At 40.9% G+C, this 8,713-nt stretch overlaps 1 protein-coding gene across 1 annotated transcript in view; it reads right to left on the reverse strand.

Annotated features, from left to right (window-relative positions):
- Window positions 1-8,128, reverse strand: part of ZHX2 (zinc fingers and homeoboxes 2) — a 61,547-nt gene extending 53,419 nt beyond the window's left edge. Inside the window, 1 exon segment of the mRNA XM_033933277.1 lies at window positions 7,909-8,128. The gene's annotated coding sequence lies outside the window, so the exon portion shown is untranslated.
- Between the last annotated feature and the right edge of the window lie 585 nt (window positions 8,129-8,713).

An 8,713-nucleotide genomic window follows, 5' to 3' on the forward strand; every position in this document is an offset into this window, starting at 1 on the left:
TTTATTAAACCTGGGGTTAGGTTTTGTCCTTACCACTCCTTACAACCCATTTAGATTGAGGAGTGCTTTCTTTAAATTTATCCAGAAAATTCAATTAAAAATTTTCTTTTTGGATAATCCTATAGCCAAAGTGTCTGTTTGTAAACTACCCTCGAAATGATCTCCATTGGCTTAGGGGGGGGGAGGGGGAAATTTGTCCCTGTCACCGCCCCATCCCAGCGACCACTGTCCCCGCATACAAGCCTCAGTACTTAATATTTAGCTTATTCCTTCCTTATAAATCAAAGTTCTGGCTGCTGAACTAGAGAAAGAGATGTTCAGCTGGCAGGGCTTCCTTTATAAATTTTTATCAACACAACTAATATGCTACTTTTAAGATGGGTTTTTTTTTTTATGAGCCCCTTAGTGAAGATCCAATAAAACAATTACATGAGGCAATTAAAGTGGTGATTGCCTCACATGTTAAGTAGAGGGGATGGTAACCCAAAAAGAGGCAATTTCCTGCAAGAACATGAACATCTGAAACCCCCCAAGATCTACTTTTTGTCTAAAATTCTTAAAACTATAAAAAAATCCACCTGGATGTCCAATAGTTTCAACAAGGGGGTCAATTCTAGAATCATTATCTAAATTTATCGATGTATTTTTATGAACGGAAGCTATGAATGTAAGCCAATATCTAAAAGATATTTCCCATTTGATAAGGTATTTAAATAGTTTAACCCAGTGTTTTTCAACCTTTTTACACCCGTGGACCGGCAGAAATAAAAGAATTATTTTGTGGACAAGCAAATTACTAGGACTAAAATTTAAAAACCCCGTTTCTGCCCCATCTCTGTGAGCTCGGTCCCCGTAAATTATCTGATTCCATCCACACAAGCCTCAGTTATGATTTTATATTGAATGTATTTTATTAAAGTATAAAAAGAAACAATATTCTGTACAATTGTCATTTTATAAATACAAATAATACAGAGCAAGGATCAACAAAACCCTTGTCTCCCCTCCCCTTCACATATATCTCCTCTACTATCAAGAAAACTGAATAAGCCAAATTATTACAGAATGCTACACAGAAATATCATGCTAACAGAATACTGCAGTCACACATGACAGGAATAGTTTTAGGGGAGTGCAACTAGGGCAACTGCCCCCTGGTCAGACCCTAAGCCATCTGGAAGCTAAGGAAGCACTGCCTGGGCTTTGCAATCCCCAGTTATGTCTAACACCATCTCTAGCAGGATATATATTTCAAATCTGATATATTCTACCGTAATCACAAAATAGAAAAAAATATTTTTTTCTACTTTTTGTCATCTCTGGTTTCTGCATTCATCTTCTTTTCACTCTCTTCCTTCCAGCATCTGCCCTCTTTGTCTCTTCAATCCAGCATCTGCCCCTTCCATCCACTGTCTCCTCTCCCCCTTCCATCCACTGTCTCCTCTCCCCCTTCCATATGGTATCTATCTTCTTTCTATGCCCCTCTCCCCTTTCCATCCAGCCTGCGCCCCCTCTCTCCTTTTTACATGATTCATTCCAGCTTCACTGCTCTCATTTTTATCTCTCCTACACCAGATCTACCATCGTTGTCCCTCTCTCCTTATTTTTTTTTTGCTGACCCCTTCCCATCAATCTCTCTACTTTCTCATGCCTGTCTCTCCCCTTCCCCTCCTCTAATCTCCCTGCCAGCTGTTCCCTTCCTTTTTTACTTCTCCCTTCCCTCCTGTCCAGGAGTAACTCTCTTCCCTTCCTCCCCTCCCAGCAGTATCTCTCCTTCTCCTTCCCTCCAGGTCCAGTAACAGCTGTCCCTTTTTTCCCTTGCCCAGCAGCTTCCCAGACTTCTTTCCCTCTTCCCTTCCCTAGTAACCAGGCTTCATCAAGAAATGAGTTATCGAATGTGGTAGATCAATATGAGTCTACCACATTTGATAACTCGTTTCTTGATAAAGCCCGGTTACTAGGGTGAAATGGGACCCGTCGAGCAAAACATCGAGCTTGACTACATTAAGCACTTTAGTTGACTTCAGCTTGAAATTAGGGAGCGTTTGACTTTCTTCTGTGCAGTGGAACACTTTGGCTGACCACCAATTTGAGATAAGTGTTCGTTTTTTCTGTACTTCATTCTTTAAATGATTTAAATGAAGTTATTGCTGAATAATTCAGCTTGCACATTTGACTGCTTAAGTTATTAGATTCAGTCAACTAGTATGTTAGTATGAAACTTTAAAAATTTTAAAAAGTAAATTAAAATTGGATAGGTTGGAGGTTTTTGATCAATGATGGATGTTTACGACCTTCACATTTTAGGGTGAATTATATATGATCCCCAAAAAGGTGTAACTGAGATCTTTTCTTCCAGTTAGGCTTTTTTCTTGTAGTATCAACCTGGTGTGGTACTTGTGATTATACATCTTTCACTATTCCTGTTTGAACTTTGCTTTACAGGCCATCACTTGGTTGACTTCCTTACTAAATCATACTCTCAGTAATGGCCATTTTTCATTGGAGATGGGTAAAATAGTTCTAACACCTTTGTTGAAAGGGGTTGACTTGGCCCCCTCAGTCTCTTCCCACTATTGTCCTATTGCAAATATACCTCTACTGACAAAAATGTTGGAATCAATTATTTCCAAACAACTTTCCAACTATCTAGAGAAGTTTTCTATTCTATTACCATTTCAACATGGATTTAGACCTAATTTCAGTACAGAAACTTTTTTGATATCTTTAATTGCAAAAATTCAAAATTTACAGTTACAGAATAAATATGCAGTATTATTACAATTTGACTTGTCTGCCGCATTTGATGTGGTTCATCATGATATTTTGATTCATATGTTGGCTGACATAGGACTAACCCATGTGATTCTAGATTGGTTTAGTAAATTTCTTTTGCGACATTCTTATGAGGTATGCTTAGAGGGCCAGGTCTCATCTTCATGGAAACCCAAATGTGGGGTGCCGCAAGGTTCTCCTTTGTCACCTATTTTATTTAATATCTCTATGACATCTTTAAAAAATTTCTGTCTTTCACCTGCAGAATCTATTTTTACCTATGCAGATGACATTTTTATTTTATTAGAAGTCATACATGATTTCAGTGACCTGGTTACAGGTATAAATAGCTGTATCTAAGCTCCAGAGTTGGGCGAATTCCATTCAAATGAAACGGAATGCTTCAAAAACTAAGCTGCTTTGGATCGGACCTAGATTAGTTAATCGTCTTACTAATATTGCATTGAAATCAAATATTAAATTACAACTTGACTTCACTTCTAGAGTTTTGGGTTTTATTCTGGATTCCTCTCTCACTTTTAATGACCAGATAAATTCCTTAGCAAAGAAATGTTTCTTTAGTTTGAGCATGCTGAGGAAAGTCAGGTCACTATTTTATCAAGAACATTATTTATTACTGGTACAATCCACTGTGTTGGCCCAGTTGGACTACTGTAATTCTATTTATTTGGGTATTAAACAGGGCAGCTTAGATCGTCTCCAGTCGATACAGATTACAGCGGCCAGACTTATTTTTGGAAAGAGTACGACCATGTTTCCCCATTGCTGAGAAAACTCCATTGGCTTCCGGTACATCATAGGATACAGTTCAAGTGTGCATGAGTGGTTTTCAAACTCCTTTATGGAATATTTGACTCTTTCATTCCCCTTAGTTAGAATTCCTTTAGATCTTGCTATTCAAGAATTACAACAATTCACAAATTAGCATTTCCTTCTCTGAAAGGTATTAAATGCACTGGGAAGCTTAGTAAATCTTTTACATTTAAATTGGTGAGAATTTGAAATGGACTTCCAGATTCTCTAAGACTGGTAGATTAATTATATCAATTTCGAAAAAGTTTAAAAACCTGGTTGTTTTCACAATAGTTAATTTGACATGCTATACTTGTGTAAGCAGAAAAAATAAAGATCACAAGGTGTAACTCTGGGAAAGACCGAACAGGAAAAGGACCTGGGTGTACTGATAGATAGGACCCTGAAACCGGCGGCGCAATGTGCTGCGGCGGCGAAGAAAGCAAATAGAATGCTAGGCATGATAAAGAAGGGAATTACGAGTAGATCGGAGAAAGTTATAATACCGCTCTACAGAGCCATGGTCAGACCGCACCTGGAATACTGCGTCCAGCATTGGTCTCCATACCTAAAGAAGGATATAGAACTGCTAGAGAGGGTGCAGAGACGAGCAACGAAGCTAGTGAAAGGTATGGAGAACCTGGACTACGAGGAACGACTTAGGAGACTGGGGTTGTTCTCCCTTGAGAAGGGAGACTGCGAGGGGATCTGATTGAGATTTTCAAAATACTGAAAGGATTCGACAAAATGGAGCAGGGAAAGCAGTTATTTACAATGTTCAATGTGACACAAACTGAAGCTGATGGGGGACAGGTCCAGGACGCATATCAGGAAGTTCTGTTTCACGCAGCGAGTAGTGGACACCTGGAATGCTCTCCCAGAGGAAGTAATCCACCGTTCTAGGATTTAAGGGTAAACTAGATGCACATCTCCTTAAGAGTGGCATAGAATGATACGGGTAAGGGTAAATTAGATGCACATCTCCCTTGAGAAGCATACAGTGATATGGGGACTAAAACTATGCCAGGGTACACCTGGCAGGGCCTCCACGTGTGCGGATCATCGTACTTGATGGACACAGGATCTGATCCAGAGATGGCAATTCTTATGTTCTGATTTAGCTGTCAAATAGTAATTTTAAGCAATTCAGCATACTTTTTTTTCTAACTTTTTCCATCCATCTAATCTAACCAATTTCTGTTTTTATCCCAGTTTTTACTTGTTATGTTTCATTTTTTAACAAACTGTAAACCGAGTTGAGCTCCTTAGGGAGTAGATTTGGTATATAAAATGAAGATTAGATTAGAATGGAAAACAAAAATGAGAATGTTATAATGCTATAAGGTGAAGAGTGGCCTAGTGGTAGAGCTGGTGACTAGTGGTAGAGCTGGCACCTAGTGGTAGAGCTGGCGAAGTTGTGGGATTGAATCCCAGGGATGCTCCTTGTGACCCTGGACAAGCCACTTAATTCTCCATTGCCCCAGCTACAAAATAAGTACCTTTATATATGTAAACCGCTTTGAGTGTGGTTGTGTTAAATACAAAAAGGCAATATACAAGTTCCAATCCCTTTCCTTTTGTATCACTCCATGTTGTGACCTTACCTTGAATACTGTGAGCATTTCTGGTAACCACATCTCAAAAGAGATATAGTGGAATTAAAAACAGGTAGAAATGCTTGATGAACATGATAAAGGGGATAAGATGACTTCCTATGAGGAAAGGCTAAAGTGGCTAGGGCTCTTCATCTTGAAGAAACAGTTCAAGGGAGATAGGTCTATAAAATACTGAGTGGTATGGAATAGGTAGACATGAATTGCTTGTTTACGCTTCTCAAAAATATCAGGGGCTCCTTTTACTAAGCCGCATTAGCGTTTTTAGCGCGTGCTAAACCCGCTCAATGCTGGCATTAAGGTCTAGCATTCGCAGCAATTTAGTGCACACTATTCCACGTGTTAAAGCCCTTAACGCGGCTTAGTAAAAGGAGTCCTAGGACTAGGGCACATATAAATGAAGCTACAAAGTCATAAATTTAAAACAAGCAGGAGAAAATTTTTCTTCACTCAACATACTTTGGAATTCATATGGTAAAAGCAGTTAGCTTAGCAGGGTTTAAAAAAAGGTTTGGATAATTTCCTGAAAGTCCATAAGCTATTATTAAGCTAGCCTTGGGAAAATCCACTGCTTATTTATAGAATAAAAAGCATAAAATCTACTTTTGGGATCTTGCCAGGTACTTGTGGTCTGGATTGGCCACAGCAACAGAATACTAAGCCCGATGGACCTTTGGTCTATCCCAGTAAGGTTGAGTGTAGGGTTCATGAATGTTGGGGGGGTTTTACTCAGACCTTCAAGAGGAGGAAACTAGCTTGTTGTTCTGTGGTAAGTGCTCAGTCCTTGTTTCTTCTTTTTACTACATGGATACAGGATGCCAACCTTTTCTGGCTTCTTGAAGAGGATCTGAGGGGGAAGTGTATTTTCTGGGACAAAGAAATGGTGGACTTTTTACAATATTTCAGCACATTGGCTTGCTAGCGCATGCACAAGATGTATGCACAGGAAACTCCATGTGGCAATAATTTTTTTTTGTACAACAGTGGTTATATTTTGATACATGCATTCTCCAACATTAGCAGTTTTGGGGGCACAGCTAATTTTTTTGCTTAGTATATTAGGAAGTTCTCTTTTATGCATGTGCTAGGAAACCCTGCACTGAGAGCTTTAACATGAACCTCCAACGCAGCCCCAGAGATGGTATGGGTAAGCTCAAAGATGACTGGAGTAACAAAATAAGAAAAAAATCCTTTTGGGAGAGAAAAATACCAAAAGTACTTGACTGCTGCTACTTAGGTACAAGCTAAGTTAAAATAAACATTTATACATGTACATATAGTATAACCTTGTCATCTTAAAGCTGGCATCGTATGGAAATTGCCAGAGTTTTGCCATACAATGGGCATAGTCAACCAGTTTCAGTCACTGAATTCTGCTCCATTGTGTTCACTCCCTCTATCCTCACAGCTCTTTCGTTTTTAAATTTGGAAGAGGCAGTGGGAATCTCGGCACATACTTAGTTTGTGTGTTTTATGTATGTTCTCTCTGTGTCCACATTACACAGATGCTGTGTACCAAATTTTCTTGTTAACCAAAAAGCCTTGAACTTGAAAAAGTTGTGAAGCACTACATTAGATTATATTAATTTATGTTACACAAAAAACCCTCACATTTACTCATTTAAGATGTTTCCTGCCTACCTTATGCTACATTCTAACCTAGGCATGCTCAAATGCATTAAAAAAAATGGATTTCTGCCCTCATTCGGTTTATTTCCGGATACATATTAGTATCTCATACATGATCAACATCTTTAACCTCAGTTCACTTTAGCCTTATTCTGAATTAAGATACAATTTTTAAAAACATTTGTTAATTTATTTGGAATGTTGTTGTTGGTGTTTGTTTTTTTCAAATTGTACAGCAAATAGTCTCGTTGCCATTAATTTTCTTGCAACACCTTATTCATAAACAAGTTGGCCTACCTTCTTGAACAGTTCTAAAATGTTGCTCACCAAACTCTACACGCTCTAAAACGAGCTTCTCCTATTGAACATACGAAAACATGCCACGAAAGTACAACCTTCCCTGTTCTTTTGAAATAGAAAGTGAGTGCAAACTATCAGCCAAGAGTCACCGGCAAAGTTACGGCAAGCGCTTTGTGAACCTCAAAGAGAAGGGGGATGGGGGGGGAAAACCCCAACAAAAACGGGAAGCAATCCCGCAGGAGTTCTGTTCCTCCCCCAGCCCAGGCTATTCAAGAGACAAAACAAGGTGGGGGGGGGGGAACGCCCCCAAAGTTATCAAAACCCCGAGAGAGCAAGTCCCATGGACACGGGCAAGCTACATCAACCTCCAGCAGCAGCTGCGGTTTGTGCTTTTTTTTTTTTTTTAATAAGCAAAATAGAGAGCGAGCTGGAAACTAGGCCACGGCTTAAAAAAAAAAAAAAAAAAAAAAAAGAGGCAACCACAATACGAAACGGAATAGAAGGAGAGGGGAAAGAATCGTGGGAGAGAAAGGAGGCAGCCCACCCGAGTCCCATCCGACCGAAGGGGGAACCCAATTTACGGGCCCCAGCCGGAGAAAAAGCAACCGACCACCACTCGTAACACCCAGAGCGTCAGGAGGTCTGCGTCTCGGTTCCGCGCAATGCAATACAGCCCCCCCCCCTTCACGGTGGGGGGTGGCAGCTCTATGATCCGCGCGCTTGATCAGTTTTTCTTCACCCCCCCTCCCTCCTCCTCAAGAGCCAAGAGACTACTTACTACTCCCTCATCTCCTGCAACTTGTTTAGCCGGGGCTATCGGCCGACGGGTGTTTCGGGCTGTACACAGCACACACTGTCGGAGCATCGTAGATCTCACCTGCTCTTCCTGCCTCTACTGTGAAGCCAGAGAGAGCCAGGGTGGTTGTCCGAGTTGGACGCTCCGCCTACCCCTTCCCCCCGCCCGCTTCGTCAATTGCCTGTACGCGCGCGCGACGCGGCGCGCGCGGTCTTTATAAGCGGCGGAGGGGGGCGGATCTGGTCCATAAATTGCGTCGGGGACGCGCTCCACCTCTTTTGTCAGTAGAGGTTGTTCTAGGCAAGATGGCCGATGCGCGTAGTGCCGGTTATTGAGTCTGCTGGGGAAAAAAAGCCCGTTGTTGGTCTCGAAAAAGTAGTGCCCCCTTAGTGGCTTTCCCCCCTTCGCAGGGTTAAGCCTTTTCCGTCGTCTTCCTCTAAAACAGCCCATGGTGGCAAGTATCTCCCACAGCTAAGATGGCGGCGTCAAGGATCTGTGTGGTCACGTGCTTCTCAACTTAACATTACATATTTCTCCAGGGGTTAACTTTGTGACGTAGCTACAGACACAGCGTCTACATTAGAGAGTCATATGACTAATCGTTAGTTTTCTGGGTTGTTCCCTGGATACTTCTATACTGTAGTTTGTTTAGGCTTGGCTCTTTGTGTGACACCATATACGTTCATGTGTGACTGCTCTTAGCTGTCACACCCTTTATAACAAAAGTAAGTAATGGAGGAATGACAATTGAGTAGCCACTACAAACATTACTATAAAAAGGGGAGAG

Source organism: Geotrypetes seraphini, chromosome 2 (genome assembly GCF_902459505.1).
Source record: "Geotrypetes seraphini chromosome 2, aGeoSer1.1, whole genome shotgun sequence".
Taxonomy (NCBI): domain Eukaryota; kingdom Metazoa; phylum Chordata; class Amphibia; order Gymnophiona; family Dermophiidae; genus Geotrypetes; species Geotrypetes seraphini.